General features: G+C 40.2%; 1 protein-coding gene across 4 annotated transcripts in view; it reads right to left on the bottom strand.

The window, feature by feature from the left end:
• The window catches only part of PPP2R3A (protein phosphatase 2 regulatory subunit B''alpha), a 153,217-nt gene extending 133,471 nt beyond the window's left edge, over window positions 1-19,746 (bottom strand). For 2 of the 4 annotated variants that reach the window (XM_023620966.2, XM_023620969.2), the window contains exon 1: window positions 19,556-19,746. The gene's annotated coding sequence lies outside the window, so the exon portion shown is untranslated. Of the gene's footprint in view, window positions 1-18,980; window positions 19,437-19,555 lie in introns of those variants that run through there. The other 2 variants (XM_023620967.2, XM_070238178.1) reach the window with 2 other exon arrangements.
• Window positions 19,747-19,769: the final 23 nt, after the last annotated feature.

Genomic DNA, 19,769 nt, shown 5'->3' with positions numbered 1-19,769 from the left:
GCATTCTTGCATAGGCATTTGGTTACCTAAGCATCTCAAAACATTTTGTCAACCTGGTCTTAGTCCTTTAGGAAAAGCGACACATTCACACTAATAACTGGAGATAATTAAGAGCTTCTACTGGTAGTACTGTCACCCAGTACACCTATCCCTTGTGGTGCTCCTCCTTATAAATGCCCCTGTTACTACTCACCTGTGCTATGCATGAAGGGCATAAGACAAATCAAACCCCACTAAGTGGGAGTGGGAGGATTAGGACATTTGAATGTCAGTGGTTACCAAGCTAGGCAAGCTGAACGGAACTTAATGGAGATCCCCAGTTTGGTTTGTTATCTGCCTAAACAGACTTTTATCATGAACGTAGCTGATAACAGACTTTGGTCCAAGGTATCTATATCTTGACAAACATTACAGTACAGGTCTTATGGAAATTTCTGGTTATATTCCTAAAGTTAGTCACTTACTTCACCTCACCTCCTAAGGCCTCCATTCCTGTTGGGTGGGAACCATCTGTAAAGATTACTGGGGCAATGAAGCTGCCTACAGCTACAGAATGGACGGTGGTTCATGTTATAAACTGACCTAATCTTTCTTTCCAATACACTCTTATCATCTTTTTTTTTTTTTGCAGGGGTGGGGAATGGCACATATTTTATACTCCTCTTTCCCCCCCACCCCCAGAGCTCAGGGCACCAACCAATTCCTTTTCAAACAAATCTTCTCTCTTACGTACTGAACAAGAGATGTCCCTACTTCTTAGAGACCTGTCTTGTCCACAGACTATTTGGGATAACTCTACATGTCACATGCTTTCCAATCCCTGGTCAAATTTAGCTGGGACACTGACTCAAGGTAGACCAATCACATTTTCTCTCCAGGGCACTTGGAACTAAAGCACTGAAACACTGTCAATAAGCTGAAAGCTCTGGGTCTTAAAGGTCCTATAGATGTGATGGCTAAGGCCACTGTTTTGGGCCATATAGGATGAGTAACATGGCAGGAAAAGCTGGTGTTAAGAAAACAGAGCAGACGCGATATAGAGAGAAAGAAAAACAGAAGCATGTTCAGTTTCCATGATGGCTGGCTGTACTTAATAAAACTGGAGTGAACTGATGTGCTCCCTGTGTATTTTTACTATAAACAACAATTTTACTTGTGTATCTTTAAGTGGATATTTATTCCTTAAAACCAATGAATTTCTATGACATGCAAACATACACCTTCATTGATTCCACTTGTACATCTTTAGTCCCTCTTTTTCTTTCAGCTCTTGCTTTCATAATACTCTACCTCCTTCCCTCACTTGTTCTCTCTCTTCATTTAATAATCTCTAGCCAAAAAATCATCATATGTAATGGATACTTACCATAGTTTTTTAGCTGCCCAGAATCTTTCTGACATTCTAATCTTCGATTATAATGACGGCAGTTGAGCAACACATGTGCCCATCTGCTTACTTTTTAAGACCAAAGCAACAACATGGATTGAAAGGAGGAAATTATTATCCTTCTGAAAGTGAGCAGCAGCAATACTGTGCGCTTCAGCTAGAGGCCATCATTTGACACATCCTGTCCCTACACTCCGACGATGATACATGTCTTTTCCAGGCTGGTCATTCTGGGTGCAGGCCGAACCTGACCTCAACCAGTACAATTTCAGTGATAGGCCTACGATGCAGATAAGTGTTTCCCAACCTTTTTTGACTAACGCACTTTAAAATGTAATATTGGAAACCTCCTTATGAATTAAAAAAAATCATTAAGAAAATTTTTGTACAACATATGATAAAGCAATTTTAAGTAAAAATATTTTATCTTAGATCAGCACTTTATTAAAGATTTAATATAAAGTGCATGTGGCAAAGTCTTTAATTATACCGACAATATTTAAGGACAAATTTTGACTTCACAGTAGATGAACTGTTTTATCATGTAAAGAAAATCATATGCTGTCAAATGAAATTGTCAAAAAATTAAAAGAAGGATTTCCAGCCAAATGTACTAAATTAAAAGATGGACTTAACACCAAATATATATTGAAACGTAGACTGAAATTTAATTTGCGCTATAGCATACAAAATAAACAAACTGCTTTTATAACCTGGTACTTGGAATTGTTTCATTTTCAGCTTATAAAAATCAACTGCTTAATTTGAAAATTTGGAGTTTTAGTTTTTATATGTCAAGGAAGGAGAAATGGTTTCATACTGCTCTTTGAGAGAAGTTCTCAGCAAGCAATACATTGTAGAGCTTTATCTCCAATAAATGAAAAGCCAAATCAGATAGAATAACCCTATATATTTTCTTTTTCATATTTTCAAGCATTTAAATCTTTTCTTTTTAGAATTTTAAATACCTAAGAGTACAATCAACTATAATAAAATAAACATTCAGTTGTCTACAACACCAGTTGTATACAAAGTTGAAAATGAATTCTTTTTAGAGCAAACCTCTTCCTTATTTAATACCACATGGAGTCTTTCAATTGACAATCGATTTCAGAAATGAAAGCATCTTAATTTGATTAGGTCTCTTCTATATTTCATGAGATTCAACAGAGTATCTTTACCTTGCTATTTGTATTTGGTGAACCAATCTGACATTATTTTCTCTAGACTGGCTTTAAGAATAGGAAATAGCAAATGTCAATAAGGTGCATGTATGAATACATGTGCAACTGTAAACATAAGACACGCCTGGCAAATGTTTCTATATTTATAATGATTTTTTTAAAAAAAAACCCACTATTTTGAAATAATTATAGATTTCAAGAATTGCAAAGATAGTAGACAATTCCTTTACATCATTCACCCAGTTTCATTTAATCATGTAATTTTTTAAGTATTAGAGACATCTTGATGTTTTATAAAAATTTTGATGAGATGAATGCAACTTAAGTATTTCATAAAGAGCATCTTGAAATAGTTCTGCAGAATTATCATCTTCATGCTCCTCATTAATTTATGATATTTTGATATGTGTTTCACACATGTTCCATTTTTAACCACGGTTCATTATGAGTACAAATTAAACTACATTTACAATTAACAACAATTAAAAACAGTGTAAGGTCCTTCTCAAACTCTTCCAAAAAAGAGAAGGAGGAACCACCTCCAAACTCATTGTATGAGGCCAACATTACCCTGATACCAAAACCAGACAAGGACACTACAAGAATATTACAGGCCAAAATCCCTGATGAACACAGATGCAAGAATCCTCAGCAAAATATTAGCAAAACAAATTCAACAGTACAGCAAAAGCATCATACATCATGATCAAGTAGGATCTATTCCAGGGATATAAGGATGGTTCAACATCCACAAATCAATTAATGTGATACACTACATTAACAAAATGAACGATAAAAGTCATATGATCATCACAATAGAGGCTGAAAAAAGCATTTGACAAAATTCAACATCCATTCATGATAAAATCTCTCAACAAAGTGGGTATAGAGGGAATATACCTCAACATACTATAGGCCATGTATGACAAGCCCACAGCTAACATCATAGTCAATGGTGAAGAACTGAAAGCTCTTCCTTTAAGATCAGGAACAGACAAAGATGGTCACTCTTGCCCTTTTATTCAACATAGTATTAGAAGTCCTAGCCAGAGCAATTGGGTAAGGAAAAGAAATAAAAGGCATCCAAATTGGAAAGGAAGAAGTAAAACTGTCTCTATTTTCAGATGACATGATATTATACAGAAAACTCTAAAACTCCACCAAAAAACTGTTAGAACCAAGAAATTCACTAAAGTTCTAGGATACAAAATCAATATACAAAAATCAGCTGCATTTCTATATCCTAATAACAAACTAATCAGAAAGAGAAATTAAAATAACCTCATTTACAATTGCATCAAAAAGAATAAAATACCTAGGAATAAATTTAACCAAGGAGGTGAAAGACTTGTACACTGAAAACTGTAAGACACTAATGAAAGAAACTGAAAAAGACATAAATAAATGGGAATATATTCCGTGCTCATAGATTGGAAGAATTAACATTGCTAAAATGTCCATACTACCAAAAGCAATCTACAGATTCAATGCAATCCCTATCCAAATTCCCATGGCATTTTTCATAGAAATAGAACAAACAATCCTTCGATTTGTATGGAACCCCAAAAGACTTGAATATCCAAGCAATCTTGAGCAACAACAACAAAGCTGGAAGCATTTGAAATGCTTCCTGATTTCAAACTATATTACAAAGCTACAGTAATGAAAACAATGTGGTACTGAAATAAAAACAGACACATAAATCAATGGAACAGAATAGGGCCCAGAAATAAACCCATGCATACACAGTCAATTAATTTAGACAAGGGAGTCAAGAATATACAATAGGGAAAGAACAATCCCTTCAATAAATAGTGTTGGGAAAACTGGACTACACATAACAGAGTAAAATTGGACTACTATCTTATACCATACACAAAAATTAACTCAAAATGGACTAAAGACTTGAAAATAAGACCTGAAACCATAAAACTCCTAGAAGAAAACTTAGGCATTAAGCTCTTTGACATAGGTCTTGGCAATTATTTTTTTGGTTTTGACACCAAAAGCAAAGGCAACAAGAGCAAAAAGAAACAAGTGGGACTACATTAAACTAAAAAGCTCTGTACAGCAAAGGAAACTATCAACAAAATGAAAAGGCAACGTGTGGAACAGGAGAAAATATTTGCAAACCATATATCTGATAAGGGGCTAATATCGAAAACATATGAAGAACTCATACAACTCAACAGCAAAAAAAAACCACTTCAATTAAAAAATAGGCAGAGAATCTGAATAGACTTTTTTTCAAAGAAGACATACAGACGGTCAACAGGTACATGAAAAGGTGCTAAACAACACTAATCATCAGGAGAATGTAAATAAAAACCACAGTGAGATATCACTACATACCTGTTACAATGGCTATTACCAAAAAGACAAGAAATAACAAGTGTTGGTGAGGATGTGGAGAAAAGGGAACCCTTGTGCACTGTTGGTGGGAAAGTAAATTGGTGCAGCCACCATCGAAAACAATATGAAACTTCCTCAAAAAATTACAAATAGAACCCCATATGACCTAGCAACTCCACTTGTGGATATTTATCTGGAGGAAACAAAAACATTAACTTGAAAAGATTCTACACTCCCATGTTCATTGCAGCATTATTCACAATAGCCAAGACACTGAAACAATGTAAATGTCCATCGATGAATGAATGGATAAAGAAAACGTATATATATACAATGGAATATTATTCAGCCAAAAAAAGAAGGAAACCCTACCATTTGCGACAACGTGAACGGCCCTTGACAGCATTACACTACAAGAAAAAGAGTTACATAGAGAAAGACAAATACTGTGTGATCTCATTTATGTGCGGAATCTAAAAGAACCAACCAAAACAAAACCAAACTCATAGATACAGAAAACAGACTGGTGGTTGTCAAAGGTGAGGGGTGAGCAAAATGGGTGCAGGTGGTCAGGAGATACAAACTTCCAGTTATAAAATAAAGAAGTCCTGAGGATGTAATGTACAGCAGGTGACTATAGTTAATAATACTGTACTGCATATTTCAAAGTTGCTAAGAGAGTAAATCTTAAAAGTTCTCATCAGGGGCCAGCCTGGTGGTGCAGTGGTTAAGTTTGCACGTTTGGCTTCAGAGGCCAAGGGTTCACCAGTTCGGATCCCAGGTGCGGACATGGCACTGCTTGGCACGCCATGCTGTGGTAGGCATCCCACATATAAAGTAGAGGAAGATGGGCACGGATATTAGCTCAGGGCCAGTCTTCCTCAGCAAAAAGAGGAGGATTGGCAGCAGATGTTAGTTCAGGGCTAATCTTCCTCAAAAAAAAAAAAGCAAAAAAAAGTTCTCATAAGAAAAAAACATTTCTAACTATGTGTCGTGATGGATGGTAACTAAACATATTGTGGTGATCATTTTATAATATACAAAATACTGATTCACTATGATGTACACCTGAAACTAATATAATGTTATATGCCAATTATATATCAATAAAAAAATTAAAATAGTGTAATGTTCAAAAATCACCAAAGATGCCAAATGGACAAGTACTGGAGATTATGGCCACATTCAACCAATATCTCCTAACCACTGTTCACATCACATCACTCAAGTTGTGTTTTTAAACAAAAAAAATTCAAATAATTAGTTTATTTATTAATTTCCCAAAAAGCAGTTATTGATAGAGACACTATTATTGCCTTCAATGATATAAATTGATTCTAAGATGAATTTATAAGCTAATTCTAAAATTTCACATAGAAGAGAAAATGTGCAAGACTCAAGATAACTTTGGGGTGGGGGGACAAACGCAAAGTAATAGCAATATTTTTCCCTTAAACTGAGCAGTGGCTAACAAGTATTCATTGTACTGCCAGGCTTTACCTTTACATATGTTTTACAAATACTGTACTATAGCCATTTAATATTTAACTTTAAAAAAAAAAGGAAAGAAGACCTTGCCTCATCAAGAACTACAATAAATTACACAGCTATAGTAATTAAAAGTATTAATGGCACAGAAACAAAGATCAGTGAAACTAGTGTCCTAAAACCAACCTATGCACATATGAGAGTTTATTAACCAATAATTTGACATACCACCTTTTATAAAAATTATTATTCCAAATGGATAGCCAACTGAATAAGATTCCTCCCTTACACTCTTCACAAAAATAAATCCCAGATGAATTAAAGACCTAAATTTTATATAAAAGTATAAGAAAATGTAAGATTCTACATTTATATCTTCAGGACAGGAGAGACATCCATTAAAATGTTAATTAAAAAAAAAGTCTGGGGGCTGGCCCCGTGGCCGAGTGGTTAAGTTCGCGTGCTCCGCTGCAGGCGACCCAGTGTTTCGTTGGTTCGAATCCTGGGCGCGGACATGGCAGTGCTCATCAGACCACGCTGAGGCAGCATCCCACATGCCACAACTAGAAGGACCCACAACAAAGAATATACAACTATGTACTGGGGGCTTTGGGGAGAAAAAAAGAAATAAAATAAAATCTTTAAAAAAAAAAAAAGTCTGGGGGCTGGCACTGTGGTGTAGTGGTTAAGTTTGGTGGCTCTACTTCCGGAGCCCAGGTTTGTGGGTTCAGACCCTGGGCACAGACCTACACCACTTGTCAGCCATGCTATGGCGGCAACCCACATAAGTGGAAGAAGATTGGCAGAGTTGTTAGCTCACTGCTAATCTTCCTCAAGTAAAAAGAGGAAGATTGGCAACAGATGTTAGCTCAGGGCTAATCTTCCTCACCAAAAAAAAATAAATAAATAAAATAAAATAAAAAATTCTGTAAAATCAAAAGCCATAGGAGCAAAGAAAGGCAAATACGACATCAAATTAAAAACTATTTTAAACAAAGGGAGAGGACTCCAATAGATTGGAGGAAAATGTGCCATTTTATAATAAAGAATGAGTATTTAGAACACAAAGAACTCCTATAAATAAATAAGACAAGTACTTGTTATGAGGCATATAACAGAAAAACCAAAAATAAGAGTGCTTAAACAAGACAGAAGTTAAATTTCTCTCTCATGCAAAAGAAGTGTGTTGAGGGCTGGTGCAGTGGCTCCACCAAATACTCAGAGACTCAAGTTTTCTGGCTCACTGAGCTATCATGATCGTCCTCATGGTCTAGGATGGCTGTTAGAGCTCCAGTCATTACATCTGTGTTCCAACATACAGGATGGGTGAAAAGATGAGGAAGAGAGTGCCTTCTCTCTTTAAGGAGATTTCAGAAAGTCACACTAAACCCTTCTGCTTATCTATCACTAGCTAAACCTTACATGGTTATACTTGGCCTTGGAGGCCAAGGAATGTAGTCTTCTGGATGGGCAGCAATGGGCCTGGCTAAATGGGTTCCTATTACTAAAGATGAAGGAAGAACGGATCATAAGAGATAAGAAGCAATCTTTGCTGTGAAATCCAAACAGACAGAAAAAGAAATAAAAATGGTCAAAAACTTCAGAAAAGATACTCACCCACAGGGAAATAAAAATGAAAACGAGGATACACTAGTTTTAAAAACTTTTAAGAGAGGCAAAAATTTGCAAATTTGTGAAGACATGAGGACTTTGAGCCTTATGTTAATTTTTTTACAAAGAGAATGTATTCAATTGTTACTAGCATAACTAAAAAGTAATGAAAATATTTTATTTATTGAAAAATTGAAACACATTATTGCTGCTTTTATTTATTTATTTTTTAAAGATTTTTTATTTTTTTCCTTTTTCTCCCCAAAGCCCCCCGGTACATAGTCGTATATTCTTCGTTGTGGGTCCTTCTAATTGCGGCATGTGGGATGCTGCCTCAGCGTGGTTTGATGAGCAGTGCCATGTCCGCACCCAGGATTCGAACCAACGAAACACTGGGCTGCCTGCAGCGGAGCGTGTGAACTTAACCACTCGGCCCTGGGGCCAGCCCCGATTGCTGCTTTTAAATATATTACATATCATGTATTTTATATAATTTTAGTATAGATACCTTGGGGATCAATTTGCCAGTATCTATTAAAATTCTAGTTCTGTGATTATATATCTCAGTAATTCTATCTTTCAGAATCTACACAATATAAACATTCACACATTTGCATAAGTATAAGGATGTTCACTGCAGTAATGTTTAAAAGAGGGAAAAACTGGAAACAACTCAAGTCTTCATCATTAGGGGAATAGCCCCACTTAATTTTCTTCATAACACTATTACCACTATCTGAAATTACGTTATCTACTTGTTTGTCATCTAGGAAATGGGCTCATCTAGGAAAAGAGCTGAGGCAAGGAGAATATATTGATATAATACTTGTTTAGTTAAAAATTCATTAGAAATAATGAATTGTCTTTTAAAACAATGAATCAAAACAGACACCATTCCAGCCTTTAATAACATGAACCTGCCAGAAAGCCTTCATGAAGACCTGAAGGTTTGCAGATGGGCTGAGAAACGATGACCCAGATGGAGCCTCTGAACTTGCTATCCAGAGAGCCTATCACTGGATGTGATCTATTTGCCCTTTCCTTTAGGGTCTGGGGCATTTCACAGTAGAATCAACACACCCTCTCCATTATGTGGAACCCTTAACTGACTTTAATACGTGGATCTCAATACTGCTGCCAGCACGAAGTAAGCCTCCACTCACTGAGCAGAGCCCACCATGGGAAAGGGTCTCAACCAGACTGCCAGGAGAAGAGTAAGACTGTCAAGAGATACCATGTTGAGAGAAGACAAAATGCTGACACCTGAGCCGCAGTGCTTGAGGGGGTGCTTGGCACTGGTAGGAGCACCGTACTCATTAGTACTCACAACAGCAGTATTCCAGGGCTCCACTCCCAAGACTGTACAATAGGGAATATGCCTGCAATCCACAAAATGGAAGGGATAAGTGTGCTTTCGCTACGATTTCTAAGTCATTAATGACATCTCCATTCACAGTCACTAATCTCTGCTTTTTATTTCTAACCTCACAGATGAGCAGTTTTCGAACTGCTTTTTTAACTGGAGGGACTCTGTTCAAATGAAACCTTAAAGACAGATAAACACAGGGAAGAGGGACCCTCAGTGCTGAGTCTTGCGGGGTGGGGTGGGAAGAACACCCAGACTACTGAGAGCTCTGGGAAGCAGAGTTTGACAGGGAAAAGACATAGGGAGTCCTGGGGAAAGTGAACTTTAGCAAAGACCTAAGGGAGATGGAGGGAGCTTTCTAGGTATTAGGGGAAAGCAAAAGTCCTGAGGCAGGAACATAGCTGATTTGTCAGAGGAAGAACAAGGTACCATTTGTGACTGGGACAAAGGAAGCCCAGGGGAGAGTGGTAGGACATGAGGTCAGAGAGGTAAAGGGGGTTTCGATTATGTATGGCCTTGTAGCAAAGCCTCTGAGCTGAGAACTTACTTTGAACAGGGTCTCTCTAGCTGCTGTGTTGAGAACAGGCTCTAGCAAAGCAGGTCTGAAGCAGCGAAAAAAGAGTTAATCTATAGCAATAATCCAGGTGAGATATAATGGTGCTCTGGACAAGGTGGAAGCAGTAGAGAGAGTGGGAGGTAACCAACTCTAGGGACATTCTGAAGGTAGAGCCAACAGAGTTTGCTGATAGACTGAATGAGGGATGAAAGAAAGAAGAGTCAGGGATGACTGCAAAGTTTTTGGCCTAGACTACTAGAAGAAGGGAGCTGCTTTTACTGAGATGAGACAGGTTGTGTAAGAGTGGGTTTTGGAGAGAAAAAGCAGGAATTCAGTTTTGAGATATCTGTTAGATATCTAAAAGGAGATGTCAAGTAGGCACTCATATCAGAGTATGAGATTCAGAGAAGTCTAAGCTGGAGATAAAATTCGGAAGTCATTGGTGTATAGTTTTTGGTGTACAGATGATATTTAAAGTCATGAAACTCGGTGAAACACCAAGGAAATAGGATTGATATGGAAGAACACAGGTTTGGGGAGTAAGCAGTGCTCCAATTTTTAGAAGTCAGAAAGATGATGAGGAACCAGCAAAAAGACAAAGAACTTCCAGTAAGGTGGGAGGAAATCCAGAGAATGCAGTGTTCTGGAAGCTAAGAAAGCATTTCAAAGAAAGCGGAAAAATCAACTGTGCAAAATGCTGCTGAAAGGTCAACTAAAAGACAAACCGAGAAATGATTCACTGGAGTTAGCAATGTGGAGGTTCTCGGTGGGGGGAACAGGCCTGATAAGCGTGGACTCAAGAGAGACTGGTGGAAAGGACCTGGACTCCGTGAGTTAGACAGCCGTAGAGAGGAGCCCATTTACAGGGGCTGCAGGGTCAAGAGAGTTAGTTCTTGTACCATAAGACACTGTATCTCTAGTATCTAGTACAGTGCCTGGCACAGAGGGATAACTCAATAAATATTTGTTGATTGAACTAAGTGAGGTCACTAGTCACTGAATCAGGAAAGAGTCTTAGTCCTAGAAGTTTAAAAGCTGACACAGTGAAATGTAAGGATTCTTGGTTCAATAAAAAGAACTGCCTTTATTCTCCTACTATGCCTGAAAACTCTTTAGTTTTGAAAACTATGCCTTACACACCTAGAACAGATATTCTTAAATTTGAGAGGACTATCAACAGAGTTTGACAAACACCTGCTCTACAAGAAGACATATTTTCAATTCTGGATGGGTATAATCTGTCCAACTACCTCTTGCACCTGGGGCCCTGTGACCTTGTACCCAGGGTTACAACATCGATCCCAGCCCTCTTGCTATGTTATGACTCATTATGCACTGCAATGGAAGACTTTTGGTGGCTGATGAAGGACACTAACTTATAGGGGACTATGTGGCAAACCAATAATAATCACTCATACTTGCTTAGTGATTTATACTTTTCAAAGTGATTACACACACATCCTCTTTTTATAATCTTACAATAACTTTGTGAGACAAATATTTTTATTACTTTCATTTTACAAATGAGAAAACTCAGGGTCTGACACTTGCATAAAAACACACATCTCTTTCAATAAATGGTGCCAGGACAACTGGATATCCACACGCAAAAGAGTGGATTTAAGCCCTTACCTCACACACACAAATTAATTCAAAATGGATCAAAGACTCAAATGTAAGAACTAAAACTATAAACTCTTAGAAGAAAACTTAGGGGTAAACTGACATGACCTTGGATTTAGCAATGGATTCTTAGATATGATACCAAAAATATAAGTAACAAAATAAAATATAAATTACACTTCATCAGAACTAAAACCTTTTGTGCAAAGGACACTATCAAGAAAGTGAAAAAGCCTACAGTATGGGAGAAAATATTTGCAAATCATATCTGACAAAGGTCAAGTATCCAGAATACATAAACAACTCTTAACAACTACTCAACAATGAAAAGACAAACAGCCCAATTAAAAAATAGGCAAAGGACTTGAATAGACCTCTCTCCAAAGATATACAAATGGCCAAGCACATGAAAAGATGTGCAACATCATTAGTCATTAGGGAAATGCAAATCAAAACCACAATGAGATATCACCTCATGTCCATTACGATGGCTATAACCAAAAAAACCCCAGAATATGAAAGTGTTGACAAGAATGTGGAAAAACTGAAACTTTTGGACTTGGCTAGTGGAAATGTAAAATGGTGCAGATGCTGTGGAAAACAGTTTGGTGGTCCTCAAAAAGTTAAAGAATTACCATATGACCCAGCAATTCCACTCCTAGGTATATACACAAAAGAATTCAAACAGGTATTCAAGCAAAAACTTGTACACAAATGCTCTTGGCAGCACCACTCAGAATAGCCAAAAAGTGTAAACCACCTAAATGTCCATCAATTGATGAATGGATAAACAAAATGTTGAATATCCATACAATGGAATTATTATTCATTCAAAGAAAGGAATGAATATTATTCAAAGAAAGGAGCACATGCTAGAACATGAATGAACATTGTAAACATTATGCTAAATGAAAGAAGCCAGACACAAAAAGTCACATATTGTGTGATTCCATTTACAGGAAATATCCAGAATAGGCAACTCTAGAGAGACAGAACGCATATTGGTGGTTTCCAGGGAATACGGGGTGGGAGGAATGGGGAGTGACTACCAAATGAGTACAAAGTTTCCTTTTGGGGTGATAGAAACGTTCTGGAATTAGATAGTGGTGATGATGCACAACTTTGTGAATGTACTGAGAGTCACTGAATTGTACACACTGGAATGTTTAATTTTATGTTGCGTGAATTTTAACTTAATAAAAAAAAGTCATACAGTTCACACTTGACAGATCAAAGCCTTGCACCAAAGAACTGACTCCAAGTCCTCTGCCCACTCAACCATCTTGTCTCCTCTACAAACCAAAGGAACTCTGGATCAGCTTGGCAATAAACTTTTCCCTCCATCTACCACCATCCAGGCATAGTACCTAATTATATTTGTGATGGTGGAATTCCTACAATTGCCCAAGTACATACAAGTTCCTAAACAAAATATTTTCTTATCATAGACTTCCAGTAAAACCTTCTCAGATCAAGGTCTGCTATTCATGTTACAAAGTCAGCCTTTATACAGAAGTTAATCATCATCCACCTAACTAATGAACCAAAGGCAGCTATGAAAGCTAATCTCTTACAAGATGACACTACTGTTTGCAAAAATAGTATAGCAATGGGGCTTATGCCTACGATTAATAAATACCATTCTGACTAACAATCCTTGGCATTTTCCACCCCTATGGGTTTTGTACTGCTGGTAGATCACAACTCTTAAAAATATGAAGTGCAAAACTGACCTTTAAACCCTCTTATGCCAGGTTAAGCTTGCCAATGAGATAGGGATGGATAAGAGACAGACTGGTAATAGCCATCCGCATGATAACCCACTCTAGACAGTCACTCTAACCCAAGGTCTTCAGGATAACAGCATATACATAACCTTTTGGAAACCAAAGTTTGTTCAGCGCTCCCTTCTTTCTGAGCTTGATGAGGCCCTACTCCTCCAACTTATATCCATACCCTCTAACCACTATAATGATAAAAATTTCAAAGTATGAGAAATTTTACATGCATGCAACTGGAAAACCAAGCTATAATATCAAGTTAATGGGAAAAAGTACAGCTGTAAAAACTACTCCTTGGAATCTGACAGCTAGATACATATTCCCTGACATGGCCAAGTATTTCATTTTCAATGTGCCAACAATCTGGTCTTTGTTTATCAGTGCAATGGGAGGATGATGTCAGGGTCACCGGAGCCCTGCTGGCCTTTAGGAGCTCAATGGCTTTCCAGATAAGAAAGAGACTAAGGGCCTAATCACCAACATCTGCGGGGGGTGGGCGAGGGGGGAGGCGAGTCCTGATAAAGTATCTCCTCAGTGAAAAGCACAAAGTCTCCAAAACAAATGCATATAAGCAAGACCCCTCTGAAATGGGGGAGGGGGTAATTAGGCACCATTGAGCTACTTCACTGAAAAGTTAGGAGAAGCACTTGGGTAACCAACAGACAGCACCCATGCCTCCCTCATCACCCCCTTTTTTGGGTAAACTTCTCAAAAGATTCTTCCAACAGTAACCACTTCCGATTCCTTGCTTTCTACCTACTTCAATCTGGTTTCTGCCTCTTCCAATCTAAAACAGTTCTCGCTGAGGTCAAAGACTCCATCTTGCTAAGCTCAACACATCATTTTCAATCTAGATCTTTGAGGACTCCTCTCTTTTTTAAATACTTTCTTCCCTTGCCTTTTATGACACATCGTAAACTGGAATTAGATTCTAAAGCATCGACGACAAAATCAAGAATAGTTAAATTCCTCTTGAAAATCCCTTAAATGGCTCATTAAGCATACCTGTTTTTTTGTGTACATAACTCTACATAGTAACAAGCAGCATATACGTATTACATGTAAAACAAACAGTAAGTATACATGCAAAATAAAATTTGCTCTCTCTCATCTAATTAAAAACAGCTTCAAGTGTATGTGTTAAGTTTGCATACCTTAACTGCAAGCAAGTCTGCCATTCTACTGTACCACTATGGCCACTTCTCATCCCTTTCCTGGGGCTACCCTCCTTTACCGCCCCCCCAGGAAGATTAGCCCTGAGCTAACATCCGTGCCCATCTTCCTCTACTTTATATGTGGGATGCCTATCATAGCAGGACTTGCCAAGCAGTGCCATGTGCGCAGCCGGGATCCGAACCGGCGATCCCCGGGCCGCTGAAGCGGAATGTTCGAACTTAACCACTGCGCCACCGGGCCAGCACCTACCCAACTTTGAAATGCTGGGCATGAGCCCTCTTTTCTTAATCTCTACCAATGGTTCCCAACTTCCACTGCTCAGTGGACTCACCCAAGGAGCTTTTAAAAATCCCAGGCTGCAATTCAGACCAAGTGAACAGAAACAGAAATTCCTGGGGTGGGCCTCAGCATCAGTATTTTTTAATGATCCAGTGTTTCCAATGTGCAGCAAAGACGAGCATCACTGTTCTATACTCTCTTCCTAGAGCAGGATGCCGGCAGAGTCAGAGAAGTAAACAAACAAAGCAGGCCAGGCATAAATTTTAGATAGTGGTGGGCTCCTTGATGAAATAAAAAGCAGCTGAGATTAGCTGTGACTTAGCTCCAATCAACTGTTGACATACGGGAAAGCCAGTTCAGTAGTGTTACGTCTTCTCATTTAAAAAAAAAAAAATCCCCAAATCTGGATTTTCATGGGAAATCTTCAGATTTTAAATTATTGGCAACTAACACAAAATTAAACAACAGTAACAAAAAACACCGTATGGGACAAACAAAACACATGAAAGCAAGATTCAGCTGTGGGCTTCGGGTCTGCAACCTCTGCCCTGGGTAATTCCATCCACAGTCTTCAATTTACACCTAAATATCTGTGTCCCCAAATCAGCCCACTCCTCTGGGCTTTGGATTTGAATTACCAAATGCTTATATGACGTCTTCACTTCAAGGTCACACCAGTCCCAAAGTGAACTGTGATTTAAACCCACCTCAAAACTATTTATGCTTCCAGTGTTCTCTGTCTCAGGTAACAACTCCAGCATTCACCTGGTCAGGCAAGCTAGTACCCTGGGAGTCATCCTATGCACTTATTTCTGCCTCTCACCGCCTGTACCATATCAATCCTCGAATCCCAACAATTGTGCCTCCTAAATATATCTCCTGTACCATCTACTTCTCTCCATCTTCTCTGCTACCACCTTGGTCCCAGCTATCATCTTTTCTCTCCAACCTTTCAACAGTGTATTAGCTGGCTCAGGTTACCATGATAAAATACTACAGAGGGTGGCTTAAGCAACAGCAATTTATTTTCTCACAGTTCTGGAGGGTAGAAGTCCCAGATCAATGGCCGGCAGGGAAGGTTTCTGGTGAGGACTCTCTTCCTGGCTTGCAGATAGCCACCTCCTCACTGTATGTTCACATGGCTTTTCCTCTCTCGTCTTCCTATAAGGCCACCAATTTTATCAGAGTAGGACCACCCCCCTTCCCATATGACCTCATTTAACCTTAATTACCTTCTAAAAACTCTATCTCCAGATGTAGTCATATTGGAGGTTAGGGCTTCAAAATATGAATTTTAGGGAGACACAAATCATTCAATACCATATGGTAACCTTATTTAGATCAACTGTCTCCTGCATTCACTCGTTTCCTTCCAAACCATTCTCTCCAATATGACTAGAGTGATCTTTTACAAAGACAAATATTTACAAATATGTGTGTGTGTACATATTTGACCCAATAATTCCACTTCTAGGAATTTATCCTACAAATATATTCATACACATATGAAGTGGCATATGTATATATGTATACGTATAGTACTGTGTGTTATAGTAAATTATTGGAAACAATTTAAATGCCCATCAACAGAGGAATGGTTAAATAATCTGTTGTGTATCCAGACAATGGAATACTATACAGTCATTCAAAAGAATAAGGAAACTATATATTGAAATGGAAAGATTTCCAAGATGTTAAGAGAACAAAACAAGGAACAGAACAGTATGTACAGTATGTTACCATTCGTGTCAACAAGAGGAGGAAAGAATATGCATTTGCTTGAATGCTCACAGAAAATATCTAGAGTGACACACAAAACTAATAACAGTGGTCATCCCTTTGGAACGAGTGGGGAAAATGGTAGCTGGGGGAGGGAGTAGGACCCACTGCAGACATTCTGATTTAATGGGCCTGGAGGATGGCCCAGGTGCTAGTACTGTTTTAAGTTCCTCTGGTGATTCTGATAAGCAGGCTAGATTGAGAACTGCTGCTCGAGATAGCCTTCACCTTATTTCCCAGCTTCATTTTCTATCATCCTACTCCTAGCACTCTCCATGCTCCAGCCACACTGGCCTCTGAGTTCCTAGAAAAGGTCCTGTTTCTTCTGCCTGAAATATTGTATCACTAAGGTTCATTTTGTAATTTTTATTTGTCCATCAGAGTCCCCCTCACCTTAAAGGTCATTTCCCAAGGAAACTTTGCCTAGTTTCCAATCTAGGTCAGGTCCCCTTTTTAGGCACTCAGAGGACCTTGTACTTCTCCCAGAATTTATCACAACTGTAATGAGGAATTGTATAATGATACATGTATGCATCTGTCACTCTCTTTAGACTGTAATGTCCAGGAGTAGAGAGACTACATCAGTTGCTTTTACCACTGTATTTCCAGACTTAAATTAGCATCTAGCTGGCAAAGCGTGTCTTCCCTCAGATATTTGTTAAATAAATGAATGACTGCTCCAGCCCTCAAGCCTAGCACAGCAGAGAAAATCAACACATAAGCAAGTGAGGACCACGCCACTGATGTTAACTGTCACTGTGTTAAGGCAGCAGTCCCTTAAGAACAGTGATCTCAACTGGGGGGGATTTTGGCCCTCCTAGGGGACATGTGGCAATGTCTGGAGACATTTCTGATTGTCACAACTCTGTGGATTGTGTGACTGTTTTACTGTCATAACTGTGTGTGTGTGGGGGGGGGCACTACTGGTATCTATTAAGTAGAGGTCAGAAATGCTGCTAAACATCCTATAACGCACAGGATAGCCCTCCCCAACAAAGAATTATTTGGCCCATAAGTTAACAGCACCACGGCTGAAAACCTCCAATTTAGAGGATGGTGATACCCAATAGGGTGATCAATTCTACTCCATGCCTTGGTGGGTTTTTTTTTTTGGTGGGGGGCGATGCTAAGAAAAGCTTCAGAGAGGAAGTAAAGCTTTAAGCTACGTGTTGAAAGGTGGCAGGGGCCATACCAGTGTCGACTATGTTGCTGGAGGTAATGAGGAGCCTCTGAAGAGTTTAAAAGCAAAGTTGCCCCCTTCAAGTACCCCATACTCCAAAAGTACTCATCTCCTTTATTCCCTTCTTGCTGAGACAAAACTTCCATTCTCTTAGAGCAGCTGGTTTCAGCTAAACATTAAGGCCAAATTAATTCAGACTAAGATAAAATCAGATAGCCCTTTCACTCTCCAGAATGCTAAGCTGTATTTTTAAATATGCAAATACTTATGAATACAAATAAATCTGCTTAATATTCAGGTTGTTAGTAGATAAAGCTATTTTTGAACTCAACAGCCAGGTTGGTCCTGATAAAGACTTCTCCAAAGCTGTCTACTTTTAAAAAAACTTTAGTTTCCCCTGTCCTCAATTTCTGAGCTTCCAGATTTATAAAAGATCCAAATTTTTCCCACAAGTATCTCATGCTATAAGTTCTTCTGCCAGAGAGGATAGGAGAGCCATTTGGATGCAATAAATGTGAATAAATTGTATAAATTAGGAGTGGTCTATAGATTTTTAAAAGGCTTTCACTAAAAGTCATGGATACTACTGCAAGAAATGAAACTGAGATCGTTTTTAATGGTATTACCAAGAAAGAAAACAGGCTTTTACTACAACACCAGCCTGCTGCCTCCTGCGCTGGATGCACATGCTCTGACCTAGTATGGCAATTCTTAGGGTCTCAGCACTGGGTGCTCTGTTTACCAGAAACTGAGGTCTGGGACTAATGAAGAAGAAGAACAAAAAATGCCTGGCACCAAAGATCTGGGGGATGTTTTGTATGTAAATGATTTGAGGAGGAACACTTCCCCAGATTTTGGAAGGCACCACAAATCACTCTTTTTTGCTTACGTGTTAAGAACTTTTATTTCGCGTTTTCAGACCATTTCCTAATAAGAAAATACCGTATAATTTACAAACGGCAATTTATCCCCCCTTACATTTGCTGACCACTAAAACGGGATAAAATTTCCTTAAGGTTTACCAGAGTCGGAGGATTGGGAATTATGTGAGCACAACAGAGTTCACACGCAACAGCCACGCCAAGAACGGCCAGCTGGTTTCCATCGAGAGGTCCCCCAGGAGAACGCCCCTCGGAGGCGGCGGCTGGGGTCGGCGCGGGAGGGGACCCGCCGGGGCGGCCGCAGGGCAGGGGTGGCGCCGGCCCGGCCTCCGTTTACCTTTGTTCAGGTACTCCCGCTCCCAGCCCGGCCGGGCATCCCGCCCGAGGCCCCGCGCTGGTGACACATCCTTCTTTGGCCAAGTCGGGCCAAGGTTGGGCAGGGGGCGGGGAAGGAAAATAAAGCCTCAGCGCCTAACGACGTGACTCTCAGTTCTTCCAAAACGTTGGCATTTGTTTCCCTGCCAAGCTTTCCTGTTAACAAGTTCCCGAGGGCTGTGCGGGCGAACTGGCCTAGGAGCCCGAGGTGGGAGGGACCAGGCCGTCCCCCGCCTTCCCTCCCCTCTGGGCGCCCCCGGGGCCGCCGGTTTCCACACCTCCTGGGCAGCCAGGCCGGGGGCCCGCGGGGCGTGCAGAGGCGCCCGCAGCGCCTCGAACCCCGACTCCCACGGCTCTGCCAGCCGGGCCAGAGCTCGGCGGCCCCGCAGGCCCCTCCGGCCAGGCGGGTCCCCGCCCCCAGGCTCCGGCCCCGCCCGCCCGGGCCGCCGCGCGCCGCCCCCCGGCCTCGCCAGCGCCCGCGGGCCGGGAAGGGGGCGCGAGGGCTCCAGGCCGCGCGGCGGTCGTCTCCGCACCTACCTCAGCGCCCGCAGCTCCTCCTGTGGCGGCGGTCTCGTCTCGCGGACGGCACTCACCGCCAGGAGTCCCGGCGGCGCGGGACCTGGGGGTGCGAACCCAGCGCGTGAGGAGCGGAGGCCCGAGCGCGCCCCGCCCAGCCGCCCGCGCGCCCCCTCCTCCCGCTCGGCCCCACCCTCCGCCGCGGGTTCAGCGCCCCGCCCCAGCCCCGCCCGCC

The sequence above is a fragment of the Equus caballus genome, chromosome 16 (genome assembly GCF_041296265.1).
Source record: "Equus caballus isolate H_3958 breed thoroughbred chromosome 16, TB-T2T, whole genome shotgun sequence".
Taxonomy (NCBI): Eukaryota; Metazoa; Chordata; class Mammalia; order Perissodactyla; family Equidae; genus Equus; species Equus caballus.
This window is presented reverse-complemented; position numbering and strand designations above follow the sequence as displayed.